The sequence below is a fragment of the Dama dama genome, chromosome 30 (assembly GCF_033118175.1).
Source record: "Dama dama isolate Ldn47 chromosome 30, ASM3311817v1, whole genome shotgun sequence".
NCBI lineage: Eukaryota > Metazoa > Chordata > Mammalia > Artiodactyla > Cervidae > Dama > Dama dama.
The window spans coordinates 71,120,810-71,146,633 of NC_083710.1; the positions used below are offsets into that span (position 1 = coordinate 71,120,810).

Here is a 25,824-nt window from a genome sequence, read left to right on the forward strand (position 1 = left end):
TGAACTGACTAAAATGCATTTTTTTAGAGCTGAGTAATATTCCATTGTGTATATATATCATAACTTCCTTATTCATTTGTCTGTCAATGAACATCTAGGTTGCTTTTATGTCCTAGATATTGTAAACAGTGCTGTAAAGAACATTGGGGTGCATGTGTCTCTTTCAATTCTGGTTTCCTCGGTGTGTTTGCCCAGCAGTGGGATTGCTGGGTCATATGGCAATTCTATTTCCAGTTTTTTAAGGAGTCTCCACACCGTTCTCCATAGTGGCTGTACTAGTTAGCATTCCCACCAACAGTGCAAGAGGGAAACACCCTATATTTGATGTAAACATATTTAAATGTCCTTGACTAGTTGCTAAAACATGGACTCTTGAATAGCATTAAGTTGCTGCTGCTACGGCTGCTAAATCACTTCAGTCGTGTCTGACTTTGTGTGATCCCATAGATGGCAGCCCACCAGGCTCCCCCGTCCCAGGGATTCTCCAGGCAAGAACACTGGAGTGGGTTGCCATTTCCTTCTCCAATGTGTGAAAGTGAAAAGTGAAAGTGAAGTCGCTCAGTCGTGTCCGACTCTTAGCGACCCCATGGACTGCAGCCTACCAAGCTCCCCCATCCATGGGATTTTCCAGGCAAGAGTACTGGAGTGGGCTGCCAGTGCCTTCTCCGAGAATTAAGTTAGGTTGTCCTATGTGAAGAACCTTCTTACAAGTAATCTCCCTATAGGACACGGGCTGTATGTTTCTTTCTTTCATTGCCCTTTCATTCTTGGAATCACACAGCTCTGGCATGTTCTCCAACTATGAGGTTTTCCTAATAAGGTAATGACTTCCAATCACATATAAGAGGCTTTGTGTTACCTAACAAGTGAATCTTCAAGAGTAAGTTTTGAATATAAGTGTCCCCGGAGGTTTATCAGTGGTTGATGCCTCCACCTTGTGGCCTTTCACCTGTCTTTGGAAGAAGGTATCCTCCTGACTTGGGATTCTATGAAGAGTTAGTTCATCAGTTAATTGGACATGCTCACTCTGTCCAGTTAATTAGACTTGTACTGAGGCCCAGGGCAGCTTTGTTTTTGCAGGTGATGATTGACAGGACCTACTGAGGTAGGGAGGTGGGCTGGAGGGAGAATGGAAGTAGTCTTGGACTGGCCATCAACTAGTCATGTGACCAAGCCTAAAGCAAGTGGATACTACTTGGGCAGTCAAATATCAAGGCATGATATTGCCATGATATAAGTAGGGAACTCTGGAGCCACCTTCCTAGATTCAGTCCTGGTGCTAGTTCCTAATTGTGATAGCTGATTGTAGTTATGTTAATGCTTATGTGTTAGTTTCTCTGTGTCTTAGTTTTCTTACCTGTAAAATAGAGATGCTGTTCATATCTACCATATCACAAACCATATCACATACCATACCATTGAAATTAAACAGGTTAATACATTCAGAGGGCTTAGCACATGGTCAGTGCCTAATGAACCTTAGTGATGATGATGACATGGTGTCTGGGAACTTTGTCTTCTGTGAGATGGGAATAATGGCTGCCCTCCTTGTTTCATAAGACTTTTGTGAGAATTAAATAAGACTGTTTAGGGTAGTATCCTGTGCAAATTTATTCAGCACTTGTTTAGTTCAGGCACTGGTTAAAACACAGGATAATAACCTGCAAAGGCCCACACAGATGTCTTACTATGAAACTGTATAGAGAAGTGATTGGAGGAGTCTATGCTATTACAGGTGTGAAGTTGTTCCACTTTGTCAGTTAATGCAAAAACTACAGTCATAAAGTTTGGAGCATTAAGTGGGACTGGATTTCTTTCTTCACAGCTTCTGAGTGCTCATGACCACAGTTTACCAGGCTCTTCATGTCCAAGACCTATAGGTTTCTCCACATGCTGATTCATTTATTTTTCAAGGATTTGGGATCAAGTTTAAATCTTTGAGGTTGCTCATCTTAGAGCAGCCAGCACACTTGTGTTTATCTTGCCTCCCTCTCCTTGTATGTCTCAGCAGGACTTCATTCCTTCAAGAAAATAGAAGCTCAAATAAGTACTGCAAAGACAGGCCTAGTTTGCCCCAAAGGTTTAGGGGCCAAAAAGTATTTATTTGCTCTTTTAGAGATGGGTTAAGTTAAACTCCTTTTTATAATTTATTTTCAAAAGTAAAATTTATAATAAATTATTTGTGGTGGACTTTCTTTCTTGTATGTGATAGCATGAAGAGCAAACCACATATAGTGGTTCTTTGGAAGTTGCAGTTCATAGATCCAGACTATTCAAGCTTCCAAGTTCTGTTGTCTGTCAATCAAGGAACTGAAACTGTTAAACAACTAATACATTTCCCTGGGGGTTATTTATGCTTTAAAGAAGTTATGTGGGTTAAATATTTGATATCTGATATTAGCTTTACTTCACAAACTTAGGCCTTTATGAAGTAAAGAGGAAGAATTCATCCATTTTAAAACATCAGTAGACATTTAAAAACTATTATTGGACAGAGAGTTGGGATGTAGGTGAAGATGCTGTGACATCCCAGGTCTACTGAAACATAGTTTAAGAAGAGCTGTGCAAGTCACTTTTCTTCTCTTGGCCTCAGATTTTAACATGAAAGAAGTGCGGGATCTTTTCATGATATAGGTCATCTACTAGTTGTTATTTGTGGACCCAAGCAATAGAGAAAAAGTCCCTGTCTTCACGGTATTTGAAAACGTAAATAATTGCAGACAATGGATTGATTCTTTTTTTTTAATGTCATGTCAATATTCTACGATTCTGTATAGAAAAGATACAGATCCAAAATTTAATACAGCTGTAGACTGGAGATCTCAATTCACAAGTACACGCAACACAGACACTTATAAGCATAGCCCTGTGGTGTATTACTTTTTCTTTTTTTTTTTCCCACACATACTTTAATTAGAAATTTTAATTGGTTTAATAACTAATCATTGTATTTGAAATCTCCACATATCCATAGAATCCTATATGATTCCTATATGATCTTGTTTATACTCATCTTTGTATCTTTTTTTTCTATTTATTTTTATTAGTTGGAGGCTAATTACTTTACAATATTGTAGTGGTTTTTGCCATACATTGACATGAACCAGCCATGGATTTACATGTATTCCCCATCCCGATCCCCTCACCCACCTCCCTCTCCACCCAATCCCTCTGGGTCTTCCCAGTGCACCAGCCCCGAGCACTTATCTCATGCATCCAACCTGGGCTGGTGATCTGTTTCACCCTAGACAATATACATGTTTTGATGCTGTTCTCTAGAAACATCCCACCCTCGCCTTCTCCCACAGAGTCCAAAAGTCTGTTCTGTACATCTGTGTCTCATTTTCTGTTTTGTATATAGGGTCATCATTACCATCTTTCTAAATTCCGTATATATGTGTTAGTATGCTGTATTGGTCTTTATCTTTCTGACTTACTTCACTCTGTATAATGGGCTCCAGTTTCATCCATCTCATTAGAATGGATTCAAATGAATTCTTTTCAATGGCTGAGTAATATTCCATGGTGTATATGCACCACACCTTCCTTATCCATTCATCTGCTGATGGGCATCTAGGTTGCTTTCATGTCCTGGCTATTATAAACAGTGCTGCGATGAACATTGGGATGCACGCGTCTCTTTCAGATCTGGTTTCCTTGGTGTGTATGCTCAGAAGTGGGATTGCTGGGTCATATGACAGTTCTATTTCTAGTTTTTAAAGAAATCTCCACACTGTTCTCCATAGTGGCTGTACTAGTTTGCATTCCCATGAACAGTGTAAGAGGGTTCCCTTTTCTCCACACCCTCTCCAGCATTTATTGCTTGTAGACTTTTGGATAGCAGCCATCCTGACTGACGTGTAATGGTACCTCATTGTGGTTTTGATTTGCATTTCTCTGATAATGAGTGATGCTGACCATCTTTACATGTGTTTGTTAGCCATCTGTATGTCTTCTTTGGAGAAATGTCTGCTGAGTTCTTTAGCCCATTTTTTGATTGGGTCATTTATTTTTCTGGAATTGAGCTTCAGGAGTTGCTTGTATATTTTTGAGATTAATCCTTTGTCTGTTGCTTCATTTGCTATTATTTTCTCCCAATCTGAGGGCTGTCTTTTCACCTTACTTATAGTTTCCTTTGTAGTGTAAAAGATTTTAAGTTTCATTAGGTTCCATTTGTTTATTTTTGCTTTTATTTCCAATATTCTGGGAGGTGGGTCATAGAGGATCCTGCTGTGATTTATGTCGGAGAGTGTTTTGCCTATGTTCTCCTCTAGGAGTTTTATAGTTTCTGGTCTTACATTTAGATCTTTAATCCATTTTGAGTTTATTTTTGTGTGTGGTGTTAGAAAGTGTTCTAGTTTCATTCTTTTACAAGTGGTTGACCAGTTTTCCCAGCACCACTTGTTAAAGAGGTTGTCTTTTTTCCATTGTATATCCTTGCCTCCTTTGTCGAAGATAAGGTGTCCATAGGTTCGTGGATTTATCTCTGGGCTTTCTATTCTGTTCGTTTGATCTATATTTCTGTCTTTGTGCCAGTACCATACTGTCTTGATGACTGTGGCTTTGTAGTAGAGTCTGAAGTCAGGCAGGTTGATTCCTCCAGTTCCATTCTTCTCTCTCAAGATTACTTTGGCTATTAGAGGTTTTTTGTATTTCCATGCAAATTGTAAAATTATTTGTTCTAGTTCTGTGAAAAATACTGTTGGTAGCTTGATAGGGATTGCATTTAATCTATAGATAGCTTTGGGTAGAATAGTCATTTTGACAATATTGATTCTTCCAATCCATGAACACGGTATATTTCTCCATCTGTTTGTGTCCTCTTTGATTTCTTACATCAATGTTTTATAGTTTTCTATGTGCGTGTCTTTTGTTTCTTTAGGTAGATAGACTCCTAAGTATTTTATTCTTTTTGTTGCAATGGTGAATGGTATTGTTTCCTTAATTTCTCTTTCTGCTTTTTCATTGTTAGTGTATAGGAATGCAAGGGATTTCTGTGTGTTAATTTTATATCCTGCAACTTTAATATATTCGTTGATTAGCTCTAGTAATATTCTGGTAGAGTCTTTATGGTTTTCTATGTAGAGGATCATGTTGTCTGCAAACAGCGAGAGTTTCACTTCTTCTTTTCCTATCTGGATTCCTTTTACTTCTTTTTCTGCTCTGATTGCTGTGGCCAACACTTCCAAAACTATGTTGAATAGTAGTGGTGAGAGTGGGCACCCTTGTCTTGTTCCTGATTTCAGGGGAAATGCTTTCAATTTTTCACCATTGAGGGTAATGCTTGCTGTGGGTTTGTCATATATAGCTTTTATTATGCTGAGGTATGTTCCTTCTATTCCTGCTTTCTGGAGAGTTTTAATCATAAATGAGTGTTGAATTTTGTCAAAGGCTTTCTCTGCCTCTATTGAGATAATCATATGGTTTTTTTTTATATATTTTTTTTATCTTTTTTTTTTTATTAGTTGGAGGCTAATTACTTCACAACATTTCAGTGGGTTTTGTCATACATTGATATGAATCAGCCATAGATTTACACGTATTCCCCATCCCGATCCCCCCTCCCACCTCCCTCTCCACCCGATTCCTCTGGGTCTTCCCAGTGCACCAGGCCTGAGCACTTGTCTCATGCATCCCACCTGGGCTGGTGATCTGTTTCACCATAGATAGTATACATGCTGTTCTTTTGAAATATCCCACCCTCACATTCTCCCACAGAGTTCAAAAGTCTGTTCTGTATTTCTGTGTCTCTTTTTCTGTTTTGCATATAGGGTTATCGTTACCATCTTTCTAAATTCCATATATATGTGTTAGTATGCTGTAATGTTCTTTATCTTTCTGGCTTACTTCACTATGTATAAGAGGCTCCAGTTTCAATCATATGGTTTTTATATTTCAATTTGTTAATGTGGTGTATTACATTGATTGATTTGCGGATATTAAAGAATCCTTGCATTCCTGGGATAAAGACCACTTGGTCATGATGTAATTTTTTTAATATGTTCTTGGATTCTGTTTGCTAGAATTTTGTTAAGGAGTTTTGCATCTATGTTCATCAGTGATATTGGCCTGTAGTTTTCTTTTTTTGTGGCATCTTTGTCTGGTTTTGGAATTAGGGTGATGGTGGCCTCATAGAATGAGTTTGGAAGTTTACCTTCTTCTGCAATTTTCTGGAAGAGTTTGAATAAGATAAGTCTTACTCTTCTTTAAATTTTTGGTAAAATTCAGCTGTGAATCCATCTGGTCCTGGGCTTTTGTTTGCTGGAAAATTCCTGATTACAGTTTCAATTTCCTTGCTTGTGATGTGTCTGTTAAGATCTTCTATTTCTTCCTGGTTCAGTTTTGGAAAGTTATACTTTTCTAAGAATTTGTCGATTTCTTCCAAGTTGTCTGTTTTATCGGCATAGAGATGCTGGTAGTAGTCTCTTATGATCCTTTGTATTTCAGTGTTGTCTGTTGTGATCTCTCCATTTTCATTTCTAATTTTGTTAATTTGGTTCTTCTCTCTTTGTTTCTTAATGAGTCTTGCTAATGGTTTGTCAATTTTGTTTATTTTTTCAAAAAACCAGCTTTTAGCTTTGTTGATTTTTGCTATGGTCTCTTTAATTTCCTTTGTATTTATTTCTGCCCTAATTTTTAAGATTTCTTTCCTTCTGCTAACCCTGGTGTTCTTCATTTCTTCCTTCTCTAGTTGCTTTAGGTGTAGAGTTAGGTTATTTAATTGGTTTTTTTCCTGTTTCTTGAGGTAAGCCTGTAATGCTATGAACCTTCCCTTTAGCACTGCTTTTCCAGTGTCCCATAGGTTTTGGGTTATTATGTTTTCATATTCATTCATTTCTATATATATTTTGATTTCTTTTTTGATTTTTTCTATGATTTTTTGGTCATTGAGAAGTGTGTTATCTAGCCTCCGTATGTTTGAATTTTTAATTATTTATTTTTCCTGTAATTGAGATCTAATCTTACTGCACTGTGGTCAGAAAAGATGACTGGAATGATTTCAATTTTTTTGAATTTACCAAGACTAGATTTATGGCCCAGGATGTGATCTATTCTGGAGAAGGTCCCGTGTGCACTTGAGAAAAAAAGTGAAATTGATTGTTTTGGAGTGAAATGTCCTATAGATACCAATTAGGTCTAGCTGGTTCATTGTTTCATTTAAAGTTTGTGTTTCCTTGTTAATTTTCTGTCTAGTTGATATATCCATAGTTGTGAGTGGGGTATTAAAGTCTCCCACTATTATTGTGTTACTATTAATTTCCTCTTTCATACTTGTTAGCATTTGCCTTACATATTACGGTGCTCCTATGTTGGGTGCATATATATTTATAATTGTTATATCTTCTTCTTGGATTGATCCTTTGATCATTATGTGATGTCCTTCTTTGTCTCTTTTCATAGCCTTTATTTGAAAGTCTATTTTCTCTGATATCAGTATTGTGACTCCTGCTTTCTTTTGTTCTCCGTTTGCATGAAATATTTGTTTCCAGCCCGTCAGTTTTAGTCTGTATGTGTCCCTTGTTTTGAGGTGGGTCTCTTGTAGACAGCATATATAGGGGTCTTGTTTTTGTATCCATTCAGCCAGTCTTTGTCTTTTGGCTGGGGCATTCAACCCATTTGCATTTAAGGTAATTATTGATAGGTATGGTCCCATTGCCATTTACTTTGTTGTTTTGGGTTCACGTTTATACAGCCTTTCTGTGTTTCCTGTCTAGAGAAGATCCTTTAGCATTTGTTGAAGAGCTGGTTTGGTGGTGCTGAATTCTCTCAGCTTTTGCTTGTCTGTAAAGCTTTTGAATTCTCCTTCATATCTGAATGAGATCCTTGCTGGGTACAGTAATCCAGGTTGTAGGTTATTCTCTTTCATTACTTTCAGTATGTCCTGCCATTCCTTTCTGGCCTGGAGGGTTTCTACTGCTAGATCAGCTGTTATCCTTATGGGAATCCCTTTGTGTGTTATTTGTTGTTTCTCCCTTGCTGCTTTTAATATTTGTTCTTTGTGTTTGATCTTTGTTAATTTGATTAATATGTGTCTTGGGGTGTTTTGCCTTGGGTTTATCCTGTTTGGGACTCTCTGGGTTTCTTGGACTTGGGTGGCTTTTTCCTTCCCCATTTTAGGGAAGTTTTCAGCTATTATCTCCTCGAGTATTTTCTCATGGCCTTTCTTTTTGTCTTCTTCTTCTGGGACTCCTATGATTCGAATGTTGGGGTGTTTCACATTGTCCCAGAGGTCCCTGTGGTTGTCCTAATTTCTTTTGATCCTTTTTTTCTTTTTTCCTCTCTGCTTCATTTATTTCCACCATTTTATCTTCTACCTCACTTATCCTATCTTCTTCCTCCATTATTCTACTCTCGGTTCCCTCCAGAGTGTTTTTGATCTCATTTATTGCATTAGTCATTTTTAATTGACTCTTTTTTATTTCTTCTAGGTCTTTATTAAACATTTTTTGCATCTTCTCAATATTTGTCTCCAGGATATTTATCTGTAACTCCATTTTGTTTTCAAGATTTTGGATCACTTTTATTATCATTATTCTAAATTCTTTTTCAGGTAGATTCCCTATTTCCTCCTCTTTTGTTTGACTTGGTGGGCATTTTTCATGCTCTTTGACCTGTTGGGTATTTCTCTGCTTTTTCATTTTGTTTAGATTGTTGTTTCTGGAGTGGGCTTTCTGTATTCTGATGGTATGTGGTTCCTTTTTATTGTGGAGCTTTTACCCAGTGGGTGGGGTTGGAAGATTTGCTTGTCAAGGTTTCCTGGTTAGGGAAGTTTGCATCGGTGTTCTGGTGTGTGGAACTGGATTTCTTCTCTCTGGAGTGCAATGGAGTGTCCAGTAGTGATTTCTGAGATGGGTCTATGTGTTAGGTGTGACTTTGGGCAGACTGTATGTTGATGCTCAGGGCTATGTTCCTGCGTTGCTGGATAATTTGTGTGATATGTCTTGCTGTGGAACTTATTGGCTCTTGAGTGGTGGTTGGTTTCAGTGTAGGTATGGAGGGTTTTGGATGGTCTCTTATTACTTAATATTCCATGTAGTCAGGAGTTTTCTGTTGTTCTCAGGTTTTGGGCTTAAGTCTCCTGCCTCTGGATTTCAGTCTTATGTTTCCAGTAGTCTCAAGACTTCTCCAACTATACAGCACTGATAATAAAACGTCTAGGTTAATGGTGAAAAGATTCTCCACCACGAGGGACACCCAGAGAGGTTCACAGAGTTACATGAAGAAGAGGAGAGGGAGGAGGGAGATAGAGATGAGCAGGATAAGAAAAGGGGGGACTCAGGAGGAGAGAGACAGATCTACACCATTCTCTGTTCCCAAAGTGTTCTCCATAGCCCAGACACACACAGAGATTCACAAAATTGGATTGGGAAAAGAAGGGGGAGGTAGGAAATAGAGGTGTTTTGAGGTATATAATGGAGAGTCAAAAGTGGGAGAGAGTAATCAACACACTCCTGAGTAAAAATGTGTATTGAATATTGGATTCTTAAATGTCCAAAATTGTTATCAAATACTGAAAAGCAAAGATTAAAAATCTAAAGTAGAGGTTAGGCTCTTAAAAATACAATATTAAAAACAAAAACACAAAAAATTTTAGAAATATATATGAAGTTTGGTTTAAAAAATAGGGCCTCTTCTTTTTTTTTGCAAGGTTATAGTGAAATGAAAATGAAAATTAAGGAGTAATAGAGGACTTTAAAAGAAAATAAGAGGAAAATAAAAGAAGAAAAAAAATTTTTCCTAATTAAATAAAATAGTAAAAATATATGAAAATGAAAGTTAAGGAGAAATGGAGGAGTAATAGGGAATTTTAAAAGAAAATAAAAGAGAAAAAAGTTAAAAAAATAGAAAAAATTATTTTTTAATTTTTAATTTAAAAAAAAGGAAAAATATATCTAGGAATTTCTCTGGAGTTGTTGCGGTCAGTGTGGGTTCAGTTCAGTTTCAGATAGCTCCTCATTCCAGCTTACACTTCTTGATATCTATAGGCTCCTTCCAGTGTAGTCGGTGTTACCTACAGGGATTTTAATCTGTTGCACTGGTCACTTCTGAAGCGGTTCCCTTTGTTTATTTGGCTTCTGTTTGCTGGTCTCTTCAGTGTCTAATTTCCTCCCTGACACAGGCTGGCAGAGGTGGTCTCTTGTTTAGGTTCATTTGTTCGGTCCTGCTGCAGGGAGGGAGGGGCGCTGCAGGCAAAGGTCACTGGTGTGTGTGGGGAGCACTCGCAGTGTTCTGGCCACACTGGGTTTGCCCCTGCTCATGGGTGTGTGCTTTCCCTGTCTACACTGCTCAGGCTCCCAGCTGCTCTATATGGAGTGGGCCCTGCGTTGTGTGCGGTTCCAGTTTTCGGGTATTCCACAAGAGCGTGGACTTGGTTGGGCCTTTGTTTTGTGCCTTCCCCACCCGAGTAGCTCAGGCAGCCAGGAGCTTGACAGGCACACTCTCCCCAGGTGCAGTGCACCTTATCACCTCCACGGTCCCAGCCTCAGTTTCCACATGTGCCAGTGGGGTGCATGCACCTTGTGTCTTTTCTCGGGAGCTGGCCTCTAGCCACGACCCTCCTCGCGGATGTCGACCATCCAGAATCTCAGGAAGTCTTTGGTTAGAAACTGGAGGCCTGTTTGCAGTTTGGTAGGGGGTGCCGTCTCTGGGGCCGAGTTTGCCCCTTTCCCCTCCCCCCTGCCTCTTGCCTTCAGCGGGGGATGAGCCAGTCCGCAGCCAGCTAGCTCTTCTCTGGGATCGCTCAGTCCCTTTTTTCTGTGAATGGCCGGCATTGTGTCCGGGCTGGTTAATTTTCTCTCTCTCTCGCTATCCCACAGTTTAAGTTGCTATCTCACATTCGCTCCCTCCGATTGCCCTCAGGGCATTTGGGCCCAGTCCTTACCCTAAGCAACGCAGCCCGCTCCTCTCCGTTCCGCCCTCAATTGCTGGTGGTTGATGCGGGCATCTGGGGTACTTTTCTGCTGGGAGTTGCTTTTAGGCATGTAACCTGTGGGTTTTATTTATTTTTCCTCCCAGTTAGGTTGCCCTCTGAGATTCAAAAACTTCCCCCAGACCCGCCAGTGAGAGGGTTTCCTGGTGTTTGGAAACTTCCTCTATTACAACTCCCTTACCAGGACGGGTCTCCATCTCTAGCTCTTTTGACTCTCTTTTTGTCTTTTATATTTTGTCCTACCTCCTTTTGATGATGACGGGCTGCTTTTCTGGGCACTTGATGTCTTCTGCTAGCGGTCAGAAGTTGTTTTGTGCAGTTTGCTCAGCATTCAAATGATCTTTCCAATGAATTTGTAGGGGAGAAACTTTGGAGTTTCAGCTTCAGCATCAGTTGTTCGAATGAATATTCAGGACTGATTTCCTTTAGGATGGACTGGTTTGATCTTCTTGTAGTCCAAGGGATTCTTGAGAATCATCTCCAACACCACGGTTGAAATGCATCAGTTCTTCAGCGCTCAGCCTTCTTTATGCCCTCAACACTCACATCCATACATGACTACTGGAAAAACCATAGCTTTAGCTAGGCAGACCTTTGTTGTCAAAGTTATGTCTCTTCTTTTTAATACACTGTCTAGGTATGTCATAGCTTTTCTTCCAAGGAGCAAGCGTCTTTTAATTTCATGGCTGCAGTCAGTATCCATGGTGATTTTGGAGCCCAAGAAAATAAAGAGTGTAACTGTTTCAATTGTCTCCCATCTATTTGCCATAAAGTGATGGCACCAAGTGCCATGATCTTTGTTTTTTGAATGTTGAGTTTTAAGACTTGAATTTAAGTGAAAAAGTTTTATTTTTTTTTACTCTCCTCTTTCACCTTTATCAAGAGGCTCTTTAGTTCCTTTTCATTTTCTGCCATAAGGGTGGTGTTATCTACATATCTGAGGTTATTGATATTTCTCCCAGCAATCTTGATTCCATCTTGTGCTTTATCCAGCCTGGCAATTCACATGATGTACTCTGAATATAGTTAAATAAGTAGGGTGATGATATAGTCTTGAGACACTCCTTTCCCAATTTGGAACAAGTCCCTTGTTCTGTGTCAAGTTCTAACTGTTGCTTCTTGACCTCTGTACAGGTTTCTCAGGAGGCAGGTAAGATGGTCTGTTATTCCCATCTCTTGAAGAATTTTCCAAAGTTCATTGTGATCCACACAATCAAAGGCTTTGGCATAGTCAATGAAGCAGAAGTAGATGTTTTTCTGGAATTCTTTTGCTTTTTCTATGATCCACTGGATGTTGGCCATTTGATCTCTGGTTCTTCTGCCTTTTCTAAATATAGTTTGTACATCTGGAATTTCCCAGTTCATGTACTATTGAAGTGTAGCTTGAATGGTTTTGAGCATTACCTTGCTGGCATGTGAAATGAATACAGTTGTGCAGTAATTTGAATATTCTTTGGCATTGCCCTTCTTTGAGACTGGAATGAAACCTGACCTTTTCTAGTCCTGTGGTCACTGCTGAGTTTTTCAAATTTGCTGACATGTTGAGTGCAGCACTTTCACAGCATCGTCTTTTAGGATTTGAAATAGCTCAGCTGGAATTCCATCACATCCACCAGTTTTGTTCATAGTAATGCTTCCTAAGGTCCATGTGACTTCACACTCCAGGATGTCTGGCTCCAGGTGAGTGATCACACCATAGTGCTTATCTGAGTCATTACGACTTTATTCCCACAGTTCTATGTATTCTTGCCACTTCTTCTTAATATCTTCTGCTTCTGTTAGGTTCCTACCATTTGTGTTATTTATTGTGCCCATCTTTGCATGAAATTTCCCCTTGGTATCTCTAATTTTCTTGAAGTGATCCCTAATCTTTCTCTTTCTATTGTTTTCCTCTGTTTCTTTGCACTGTTCACTTCATAAGACTTTTTATCTCTTCTTGTTATTCATTGGAACTCTGCATTCAGATGCATGTATCTTTTCTTGTCTCCTTTTGCTTTTGACTTGTCTTCTTTACCCAGCTATTTGTCAGGCCTCCAAGACAACCATTTTGACTTCTTGTGTTTCTTTTTCTTGGGTGTGGTTTTAGTCACCACCTCCTGTACAATGTTATGAACCTCTGTCCAAGGATTTTCATGCACTCCTTCTATCAGATCTAATCCTTGAATCTATTTGTCACTTCCACTGCATAATCATAAAGGATTTGATTCATGTCATACCTGAATGGTCTAGTGGTTTTCCCTACTTTCTTCAATTTAAGTCTGAATTTTGCAATAAGGAGCTCATGATATGAGCCACAATCAGGTCCTCGTCTTGTTTTTGCTGACTATATAGAGCTTCTCCTGCACAAAAGAGCTGGCTGCAAAGGATATAATCAATCTGATTTCAGTATTGACCATTGGTAATGTCTTTGTATACAGTCACAGTCTGTGGGGTCTCAAAGACATGGACACAACTTATGGACTAACAGTCCCATGGGGAAATGGGGGAAATGTTTCAACTTGTTGAACACCTGGAACGTCTATTTTAGACTTATGTGTTTAAAAATCTTTATCTATATGTTATTCCAAACACAGTCATGCTCCTCATGATGGGAAAATCCTGCCTCCAAACCTGCCATTGAGAGAAGGCAGTGTTATATAGCAGTGTGTTGTTAACAATTCAGTAGAAAACAGAGCATTTGCCCTGGGTGATTTTCAGTCTAAGTCCCTGATTTGGGGATTTTTAAGTGAACAATTAGTTAATGATTTTTTCTGAACTTTAAGTGGATATTCTGAAAGTGTTCTTTTGATTCAGTGAGTAATCTTATCCTTCACTCTGTTTGATTGAAGATGTAATCAAAAAGGGGAAAATCTTGAAGGCATCATAAGAAAAATAATGCAGTCATTTCTTTCCATCCTACACAAAGCTATTTGAACAGGTATTGCAGTGTATGTGGACTAGTACTTAGATATATTTTCTCACATAAATAATTCTATATATCTAAATAAGCAGCAGTGCTTTGAGTTATAGTCAGAATCATGGAATAATTTTTTTTTATTACCTTTAAATAGTTAGTTAGTTAGTTCAGTCGCTCAGTCGTGTTGGGTTCTTTGTGACCGCATGAATCGCAGCATACCAGGCCTCCCTGTCCATCACAAACTCCCAGAGTTTACCCAAACTCATGTCCATCAAGTCAGTGATGCCGTCCAGCCATCTCATTCTCTGTCGTCCCCATCTCCTCCTTCCCCCAATCCCTCCCAACATCAGGGTCTTTTCCAATGAGTCAGCTCTTCACGTGAGGTGGCCAAAGTATTGGAGTTTCAACTTCAGCATCAGGCCTTCCAATGAACACCCAGGACTGATCTCATTTAGGATGGACTGGTTGAATCTCTTTGCAGTCCAAGGGACTCTCAAGGGTCTTCTCCAATACCACAGTTCAAAAGCATCAATTCTGCGGTGCTCAGCTTTCTTCACAGTCCAACTCTCACATCCATACATGACCACTGGAAAAACCAGTGGTTTTCTAGACAGAACTTTGTTGGCAAAATGTCTCTGCTTTTTAATACGCTATCTAGGTTGGTCACAACTTTCCTTCCAAGGAGTAAGCATCTTTTAGTTTCATGGCTGCAATCACCATCTGCAGTGATTTTGGAGCCCAGAAAAATAAAGTCTGACACTGTTTCTCCTGTTTCCCCATCTATTTGCCATGAAATGACGGGACCGGATGTCATGATCTTAGTTTTCCGAATGTTGAGCTTTAAGCCAACTTCTTCTCTCTCCTCTTTCACTTTCATCAAGACACTCTTTAATTCTTCTTCACTTTCCACCATAAGGGTGGTGTCATCTACATATCTGAGGTGATCGATATTTTTCCTGGCACTCTTGATTCCAGCTTGTGCTTCCTCTGCCCAGCGTTTCTCATGATGTACTCTGTATATAAGTTAAATAAGCAGGGTGACAATATACAGCCTTGATGTACTCCTTTTGCTATTTGGAACCAGTCTGTTGTTCCATGTCCAGTTCTAACTGTTGCTTCCTGACCTGCATATAGGTTTCTCAAGAGGCAGGTCAGATGGTCTGGTATTCCCATCTTTCAGAATTTTCCACGGTTGATTGTGATCCACACAGTCAAAGGCTTTGACATAGTCAATAAAACAGAGAGGAATGTTTTTCTGGAACTCTCTTGCTTTTTTGTATGATCCAGCAGATGTTGGCAATTTGATATGTGGTTCCTCTGCCTTTTCTAAATCCAGCTTGAACATCTGGAAGTTTATGGTTCATGTATTGTGAAGCCTGGTTTGGAGAATTTTAAGCATTACTTTACTAGTGTGTGAGATGAGTGCAATTGTGTGATAGTTTGAGCATTCTTTGGCGTTGCCTTTCTTTGGGATTGGGATGAAAACTGACATTTTCCAGTCCTGTGGCCACTGCTGAGTTTTGCAAATTTGTTGGCATATTGAGTGTAGCCCTTTCACAGCGTCATCTTTCAGTATTTGAAATAGCTCAACTGGAATTCCATCACCTCCACTAGCTTTATTCATAGTAATGCTTTCTAAGGCCCACTTGACTTCACATTCTAGGATGTCTCACTCTAGGTGAGTGATCACACCATTGTGATTATCTGGGTCATGAAGATCTTTTTTTTTTAAATACAGTTCTTCTATGTATTCTTGCCACCTCTTCTTAATATCTTCTCCTTCTGTTAGGTCCCTACCATTTCTGTCCTTCATTGAACCCATCTTTGCATGAAAGGTTCCCTTGGTATATCTAATTTTCTTGAAGAGATCTCTACTCTTTCCCATTCTATTGTTTACCTTTTGCATTGATCGCTGCGGAAGGCTTTCTTATCTCTCCTTGCTATTCTTTGGAACTCTGCATTCATATGGGAATATCTTTCCTTTTCTCCTTTGCTTTTCACTTCCTTTCTTTTCACAGCTATTTTAAGGCCTCCTCAGACAGTCATTTTGCTTTTTTGCATTTCTTTTTCTTGGGGATGGTCTTGATTCCTGTCTCTTGTACAATGTCATGAACCTCCATCCACAGTTCATCAGGCACTCTGTCTATCAGATCTAGCCCCTTAAATCTATTTCTCACTTCCACTGTATAGTCATAAGGGATTTGATTTAGGTCATACTTGAAGGGTCTAGTGGTTTTCTCCACTTTCTTCAATTTCAGTCTGTATTTGGCAATAAGGAGTTCATGATCTGAGCCACAGTCAGCTCCAGGTCTTCTTTTTACTGGCTGTATAGAGCTTCTCCATCTTTGGCTGCAAAGAATATAATCAGTCTGATTTGGGTGTCAACCATCTGGTGATGTCCATGTGTAGTCTTCTCTTGTATTGTTGGAAAAGTGTGTTTGCTATGGCCAGTGCGTTCTCTTGGCAGAACTCTATTAGCCTTTGCCCTGCTTTATTCTGTACTCCAAGGCCAAATCTGCCTGTTACTCCAGGTGTTTCTTGACTTCCTACTTTTACACTCCAGTCCCCTATAATGAAAAGGACATCTTTTTTGGGTGTTAGTTCTAGAATGTCTTGTAGGTCATCATAGAACTGTTTAAGTTTAGTTTCTTCAGCGTTTCTGTGTAAAATGGTATTTAGTAATTTGAAATTTTAACTTTACAAAAATGTATCATTTCCCCAACTAATTTTAGAGAGCATGTTTGACAAGTTGGACCTGGATTGTTGTGGGTAAACTTCAAAGGATTCTGTCATTTCTTTTCTCTCTCTCTCTCTTTTTTCAATAGGCCTTCCCTGGTAGCTCAGATGTTAAAGAATCTGCCTTCAGATTACAGTCCATGGGGTAACAAAGAGTAGGACAGGACTGAGTGGCTAACACACAACACTTTCATAGTTGATTTACAATGTATCAGATGTATAGTGGAGTGATTCAGTTATGTATACATATATAAAGTGAAAGTGAAGTGAAAGTGCAGTTGCTCAGTCGTGTCCGACTCTTTGTGACCCCTTGGACTGTAGCCCACCTGGCTCCTCCGTCCACGGGATTCTCCAGGCAAGAATACTGGAGTGGGTTGCCATTTCCTTCTCCAGGGGATCTTCCCCACCTAGGAATCGAATCCAGGTCTCCCGCATTGCAGGCAGACGCTTTAACCTCTGAGCCACCAGGGAAGCCCATACATATATAAAATATGTACATGTATGTATCTTTTAAAGATTCTTTTCCATTATAGGTTATTAGAAGTTAATGAATATAGATCCCTGTGCTATATGTAGTAGGTCCTTTCTGTTTACCTATTTTATATACAGTACTCTGTATCTGTTAATGTCAGATTCCCAATTTATTCCTTCCTTCCCTTTTCCTTTTGGGAACCATAAATTTGTTTTCTATGTTTGTTAGTCTGTTCCTGTTTTTTAAATATGTTCATTTGTGTCATATGTTAGATTCCACATATAAATGGTACCATACAGTATTCGTTTTTCTCTGTATAACTTACTTCACTAAGTTTATTTAGTTCCTCTGTGTTGCTACAAATGGCATTATTTCATCATTCTTTATGGTTGGATAATAGTCCATTGTGTGTATGCACTGCATTTTCTTTATCCATTCATTTATCAATGAACAATTAGGTTGTTTCTGTGCCTTGGCTTTTGTGAATATTGTCACATATCTTTTAGAGTTATTGGATTTTCCGTATATATGCCCAGGAATGGGATTGCTAGATCATATGGTAGTTTTATTTCTAGTTTTAAAAGAAATCTCTATACCGTTTTCCAAATTAGCTATATCAGTTTACATTCCCACCAACAGTGTAAGAGGGTTCCCTTTTCATCACACCCTCTCCAGCATTTATTATTTATAGACTTTTTGATGATGACCATTTTGCCAGGTGTGACATAGTACATCACTGTAGTTTTGATCTGAATTTGTGTAATAATTAGTGATGTTGAACATCTTTTCATGTGCCTGTTGACCAATATATGTCTTCTTTGGAGAAATGTCTATTTAGGTCATCTGCCTATTTTTTGATTGGGCTGTTTTTTCCTTTATACTGAGATGTATAAACTATACAGTGCAATTATGTATAATTAATTTATATTCTGGAAATTAATTTTTCATTAATCTCATCATATGCAAATATTTTGTCCTATTCAGTAGGTTGTTTTTTCATTTTGTTGATGATTTCCTTTTCTGTGAAAAAGCCTTTCATTAGATTCCATTTGTTTATTTTTGCTTTTGTTTCTATTACTCTAGGAGATGGATCTAAAATATATCAATAAATTTATATCAAAGACTGTTCTGCCTGAGGTATCCTCTAAGAGTTTTATGTTAGCAATATTGATTCTTCCAATTCAAGAATAGAGTATATCTTTCTGTCTGTGTGGTCTTAAGTTTCTTTTATCAGTGTTTTATAGGTTTTGCCTCCTTAGGTAGATTTATTCCCAGGTTTTTGGTTATTGTTTTGATCCTATGGTAGATGGAATTGTTTCCTGAATTTTTCTTTCTGATACTTTGTTATTAGTGTATAGAAATGCAGCAGATTTCTGTATCTTAATTTTGTATCCTGGAACTTTACCAAATTCATTGATTAGTTCCAGCAGTTTCCTAGTGGTATCATTATGATTTTTGTTGTTATCTGCAAATGATTAGCAGTTTTACTCCTTCCTTTCCAATTTGGATTCCTTTTTTTCCTTTTTCTTTCCTGATTGCTTGGCTAGACCTTCTAAAACTGTGTTGAATAAGAGTAGTGAGAGTGAACATCCTTGTCTTGTTCCTGAACTTAGAGGAAATGCTTTCAACTTTTCACCATTGAATATGATATTAGATATGTGTTTGTTATATATAGTCTTTATTATGTTGAGGTATGTTCCCTCTATGCCCACTTTCTGGGGAGTTTTTTTTTTTTTTATGAATGGGTGTTGAGTTTTATCAAAAGCTTTCCTTACATGTATTGAGATGATCATATGGTTTTTATTCTTAATTTGTTAATATGATGTATCACTCTGATTGATTTGTGGCTATTGAAAAATTCTTGCATGCCTGAGATAAATCCCATTTGATTATGTTGTATAATCTTTTTCATGGATTATTAGAGCTAATTTGCTAGCAGTTTTTTTCTTTTTGAATTAGTGTTTTTGTTTTCTTTTTAAAAAAATCTATTCTGTATTGAGGTATAGCTGATTAACGATGTGATAGTTTCAGCTGAACATTATCTGCTAGAATTTTGTTGAGAACTTTTGCATCTATGTTTATGAGTGATATTGGCTTGTAATTTTCTTTTTTTGTGATATCTTTGTCTAGTTTTAGTATCAAGGTGATGGTGGCCTCATAGAACAAGTTCAGAATTGTTCTTTACTTTGCAGTTTTTTCTGGACTAGTTTCAGAAAGTTGGGTGTTTATTCATCTTTAAATATTTGTTAGACTTTGCCTGTGAAGCAGCTGATCCTGGACTTTTTTGTAAGAGTTTTAAAATTACTGATTCACCTTCAGTACTGGTAATTATTTGGTTCATATTTTCTATTTCTTCCTGGTTCAGTTTTGGGAAATTGTACCTTTCTAAGAATTTGTCTACTTTATTGGTGAATAGTTGCTTGTAGTAGTTTTATGATCCTTTGTATTTCTGTGGCATCAGTTACAATTTCTCCTTTTTCATTTCTGATTAATTTGAGCTGTTTTTCTTGTTGAGTTTGGCCAAGGGCTTATCAATTTTGTTTATCTTTAAAAATAAACACCAGCTTTTGGGTTCATTGATCTTTTTTATTTCTCTTTAATCTTGATTTCATTTATTTCTGCTCTGATATTTGTGATTTCTTTGCTTCTAATAACAAAGAGTTATCATTTGGGTTTTGTTTGTTCTTTGTCTAGTTGCTTTAGGTGTAAGCTTAGTTTATTTATTTGAGATGTTTCTTGTTTCCTGAGGTAAGGTTGTATCACTATAATCTTCCCTCTTAGAACTGCTTTTGCTATGTCCCAGAAGTTTGCATTGTCATTTTTTTGTTACGGTTTGTTTTTATTTTATTAGTATTTGTCTCCAGGTATTTTTTTATTTCCTCCTTGATTTCTTCAATGATTCATTGTTAGTTTAGTAGCATATTGTTTACCCTCCACTTGTATGTGTTTTTTTTTTTTTTTCATTTATTTATACTAGTTGAAGGCTAATTACTTTAAAATATTGTAGTGGTTTTTGCCATACATTGATATGAATCAGCCATGGATTTACATGTGTTCCCCATCCTGAATGCCCCTCCCACCCCATCTCATCCCTCTGGGTCATCCCAGTTTTTTAAATAATTTTATTTTTCTTGTAGTTGAGTTCTAATCTCATAGTGTTATGGTCAGAAAAGACGTTTGGTATGATTTCAGTTTTCTTAAATTTACTAAGGCTTGCTTTATGGCTCAACATGTGATCAATCCTAGAGAATGTTTCATGTGCACTTGAGAATAATGTGCATTCTGTTGCTTTTGGATGGAATGCTCTGTAAATAAAATTTACATTGGTTTAATGTGTTATTTAAGGCCTGTGTTTCTTTATTGATTTTCTATCTGGATGATCTATTTGTCCATTTATGTAAGTGGGGTGTTAAAGTCCCCTACTGTTATTGTGTTACTGTCAGTCTCTTCCTTCATGTTTGTTAATATTTTCCTTATATATTGAGGTGTTTTTATATTGGGTGCATATATACTTATAATTGTTAGATCTTAGATTGATCTCTTGATCATTATGTAATCTCTTGTAAATGTCGTTATTTTAAAACCTATTTTGTTCTGATGTAAGTATTGCTACTCCTACTTTCTTCTGATTCCTATTTATATGAAGTATCTTTAAGCATCCCCTCACTTTCATCTAGATATGAAGTGGGTTTTTTGGAGGCAGCATATATATAGATCTTGTTTTTGTATTCATCAAGCCAGTCTTTGTCTTTTGGTTGAAGCATTTAGTCTGTTTGCATTTAAAGTAATTATCAATATGTATATTCCTATTGCTATTTTGTTTATTATTTGGAGATTGCTTTTGTAGGTCTTCCTCCCCCCCTTTCTTCTTTTGTTCTCTTCTCTTGTGAGTTTATGACTATCTTTACCATTATGTTTGGATTCCTTTTTCTTTTCTGTGGGAATACCTATTACAGATTTTTGGTTTGTAGTTATTATATATAGTACTATATGTTTGCCTTTACTGGTGAGATTTTTCATTCTGTAATTTCTTGTTTCTTCTTGTGATCTTTTCTTTTTTTGCTTAGGGAAGTTCCTTTGATGTTTATTGTAAATCTGGTTTGTTGGTACTGAATTCTTCTATCTTTTGCTTGCCTATAAAGCTTTTGATTTCTCCATCAAATTTGAATGAGAGCCTTGTTGGGTGAAGTATTCTTGATTGTAGGTTTTCCCTTTCATCACTCTAAAGATACTGTGCCACTCCCTTCTTGCTACAGGATTTCTGGTGAAAAATCAGCTGATAGCCTGTGGGAATTCCCTTATATGTTATTTGTTGCTTTTAATAATCTATCTTTATCTTTTTGTCATTTTGATTACACTGTGTCTTGGCATGTTCCTCTTTGGGTTAATGCTGTATGGGACTCTCTGGGCTTCCTGGATTTGGGTAACTATTTCCTTTTTCAGGTTAGGGAGATGTTCACCTATTGTCTCTTCAAATATTTTCTTGGGCTCTTTCTCTTTCTCTTCTCCTCTGACACTCCTATGATGCAAATACTAATGTTGTATTGGCCTGTCAGTGGCCAGAGCCAGGGCCTAGCTGGCCCCAAGGTAGGATCTGTTCTACATTGTTGGGATTGTAGTTTTCTTGCTTCTAGTATCTGCTCCCTGATGGGTGAGGCTGCTCTAGAGGCTTGTGCAGGTTTCCAGGTAAGGAGGGCCATGCCTGTCTACTGGTGGTTGGAATTGGGTCTTGCCCCTCTGATGGCTGGGCCATGTTTAGACACATGTCCAGAGGTGGCTGTGAGCTCTGTAGTCTTTAGGCAGCCTATCTTCTGATGGGAGGGGCCATGTCCTGTCCAGTTAGTTGTTTGGCCTATGGTGTTCTTACACTGGTGTCTATAGGCTGTTCAGTGGGACCAAGTCTTGGCTCTAATGTTCCAAGATTTCAGCCCCCAGGAGAGTTCATGTGGCTGAATGTTCCCTACTTCTGCCACCAGTATCTGTATGCCTAGGGTGAGCTACAGCCACCCTCCATCTCTCTAGGAGACTCTCAAAAACCAGCAGGTACATCTGCCCCAGGCTTCTATTAAATTATTGCTTTTGCCCTGAGTCCTGGTGCATGTGAGATTTTTGTGTGTGTCCTTTAAGAGTGAAGTGTCTATTTCTTCCAGTCCTTTTGGAACTCCTGCAGTTAAACCCCACTGGCATTCAAAACCAAATGTTCTGGGGGATTGTCTTTCCAGTGCCAGAACCCTGGGCTGTGGAGCCTGATGTTGGGCTCAGGTTTCACTCCCATGGGAGAACCTCTGCAGTATAATTATTTTCCAGTTTGTAGGTTGCCCACCTAGGGGCATATGGGATTTGATTATATTGTGAGTCTGTCCCTCCTCCCATTTTGATGTGGTTCCTTCTTTGTCTTTAGTTTATAGAAGATATTTTCCGGTAAGTTCTGGTCTTTTTCACTGATGGTTGTTCTTCAGATAGTTGTGATTTTGGTGTGCTCTTGAAGTGAGGTGGGATGAAGGACTTTCTTCTCCACCATTTTAGCTGATCTCTCTGCTCAGTTTGGACGTGTTTGGATCTTAAGATGTTCTGTAGGGCAGCCACATGCCCAAGCAAGAGATTAGGAGTGGAGATATGGCTTGGGATGCATAAGCAAATAGGAAATCATAATAATAAAAGTGAGCAAAGTTTAGAAAGAGCACCAGGAAAAGTAGAAATGGTCTGTGGAACTATCCTTAGAAAGAAATGAGGCAGTAAAAGATATTGCAGGAAGTTGTGCTACATAGTAGGGTTTCCTTGCCTCCTTTCTGTGCAGAGTGGAAATTCCAAGATGATTGTAGGGAAGCTCTTGACATTAACACCCACCCAATAATGAAATGTTATTGCATCACCCTGAGCAAGGTTGGACCTGATCTCTTATATCACAGGAAGCTTGGTTTACAAAGGGATTTGAACATTTCTCTTAGCTGCAGAAACCTTTCTTCAAAGGCCATCACTATGTGAACATCCAGATATATGTAAGGGACTCGATTTGAGGAGGACGGGCAGTAAGGGAAACATCCAGGTGGTGTGTTTGGAACTGGGCAAACTTGGCCGTTACTCCCTCTTTTGCATCATTTCTCTGAGGCACCTCTTTTGCATCTCATATGTTTCACAGGACAAAGTTTGGAAATGACTATCCCTGATGACCTTTCATGCCCCTTAAAGCCCTAAAATCTCAAAGGATAATATGAATAATACCTTGCATGTATGTGTTTCTTTATAGTTTAGGAGGAAACTGACTAAGCATGATGTTTTATCCTGTGAATGTTATCTCACTTTTAAAGATACAGTATTTACCTCTCAATGGAGTTTGGATGAGTTGCCTAAATGCCTGTTGCTACTGTGCATTAGAGGAGGCCCAGAACCTTGTGTTTTTCCACTGATGGTCTCCTAATTCCTGTTCTATTAGGTTGGTGCATTTTAATAGTGAATTTTAAATCATTTTAAATTTAAATAGTGAATTTTAAATCATTATAACTAGGCTCAAACACATCTTTAATTAATTAAAGTAAGGACCATTTCAAGCAACACATTTTTGCCAACAAGAAATTTTTTTTTATTCCTGTAACAAAAAAAAAAAAAATCTGTGCTTTGGAATTCGATGAATTCTTGGAAAGTACTTTTTGCATCCTGCTGGTTGTGGAAGCATTTCCCCTGCAAAGAGTTGTTGAGATTCTTGAAGTGGTAGTTGGTTGGTGAGAGGTCAAGTGAATAAGGTGGATGAGGCAAAACTTTGTAGATAGGGAAAAAGATGGCGAGGAGTATGTGGACATGGAGTACATGTCTCTCTATGGAAATGTCAGGAATACACCTTCAGACACCACTGCTTGGAGAACACCAGCTGAGAGCAGACAGGAGTGCCTGACCCCTGGAAAAGAATACATAGAGCCGCATAAAACTAGGTAGGATGAAGGAATTAGGTTGGCGGGGGTGGGGGTGGGGGTGGGGGGGTGGGGGGGTGGGGGGAGAGAAACAGGAGTGTTAGTAGGACCGGACCTACCCTTGGTGGAAGAGGGAACTGAAGCAGGGGTCCAATCCCCACATCGGTGCAATTGTCTGGATCAGCAGAGAAACATTTAAGACAGAGAGTGAAGCAGCTGATTTGTGGTAGCCTAAATGGAATGAGAATTAGACAGTCCTTGTTGCAGCTATATGTACCCCATACAGGGATGCAGGTCCCCTAGAAGATGTAATGACTGGGAGCTGGAACGTAGGGATTATGGAGCAATCCCAGGGTGAGGGCTGCTTTTGACTGTGGACAGACGGACCGAGGTGACATGAGGGAGGAGATTGTGGTGGGAAATGTCTGTGGAGGAAAGCCAGGCAGGCATGGAAGCAAGGTGATACTGCTGAGTCATGTGTAGGGGGTGGAGCCATCACCTTAGCTTCTCCTGCCACAAGGACAGCATCAGCAACAGAACAATAGAGAGGCTGGCCTATCAAATGACTGATACACTGAACTACAGAGTAGGACCCCACCTAGGGTGCTCCTTTAAGTGACTGATTCACCAGACTACAGAGTAGGACCCCACCCAAAGTGCCACTTTAACTGCCTGATGCATGTATCTACAGAGTAGGACCCCAGTTTGGGGGCCCCCTCTATGTGCCTGATGAGCTGAACAACAGAGAAGGACCCCAGGCAAGGGAGCCGTCTAAGTGCCTGAATGGGCAGAGCTATGGAGAAAGATTGGTCAAAGAGGTCTTCTGATCACCAGCTACCAGAGGCTTGAAAAAAGACACTGATAGGTGCTGAAACTCCAATACTATGGCCACCTCATGTGAAGAGTTGACTCATTGGAAAAGACCCTGATGCTGGGAGGGATTGGGGGCAGGAGGAGAAGGGGACAACAGAGGATGAGACGGCTGGATGGCATCACCGACTCGATGGGTTAGGGTAGACTCCAGGAGTTGGTGATGGACAGGGAGGCCTGGCGTGCTGCGACTCATGGGGTCACAAAGAGCTGGGCACGACTGAGCGACTGAACTGAACTGAACTGAACTGAGGGCCATAGCTCCTGCAGCAGAGACAGTCCATGTCCCTGCACAATTAGGGACCCACGACCCAAGCAGCTGTGCCACCTTAATGCTCAACTCTCACTGTGGCAGAGGTGCCACAGGCAAAAAAGTCTTGAGTCTATGCACGTAGGGTCACTTAAGTAGTGTTGTACTCTGTAACCCTGTGGACTGTGGCCTGTGAGGCTTCTCTGTCAGAGAGGTTCTCCAGGCAAGAATAGTGGAGTTTATTGGCCAATACTGGTTGCCATACCCTTCTAGAGTAATATATTTCCTGTTGCCCTAGCCACCAACTCCCTTAAGTACCTGGTGCTGCCAGAACCCCCGCGACCCAAGCAGCTGCAAAATCTCCAAATATGGCCCTCACTGGGGTAGACACAAGTCCTCCAGGGCAGCCTCAGGAGCAAACCCCAGGGGACAACCCACATGCAGAGGTGGAAATAAAACCACAGTTGAAACCCAGGGACAGTGTGGCTAAGGAAGAAGACACAAAACCTTCCCACCAGCTATACAAGATGCAGATTAAATACATATGATGAATTAGGCAAACTCTGTGTCTATATAAAAGGACACTGAGAGCTTCACAAAAGAAAACACACTAGTTCTGATAGCTGTGTACATTGGAGGCAAGAACACACAGGAACAGGACCAGATTAGAGTCTGAGCTGCCCCCACAGCAGGTCCAGAGACCAGTACAGTGTTGGAGGCCATCCTAGGGAGGTGAGGTGGACTATGATTCCCAGCGAGGGAAAG

General features: G+C 39.3%; 1 protein-coding gene across 1 annotated transcript in view; it reads left to right on the top strand.

The window, feature by feature from the left end:
- Window positions 1-25,824, top strand: part of LOC133049356 (ATP-binding cassette sub-family C member 4-like) — a 335,592-nt gene that overhangs the window by 235,801 nt on the left and 73,967 nt on the right. The window lies entirely within an intron of this gene.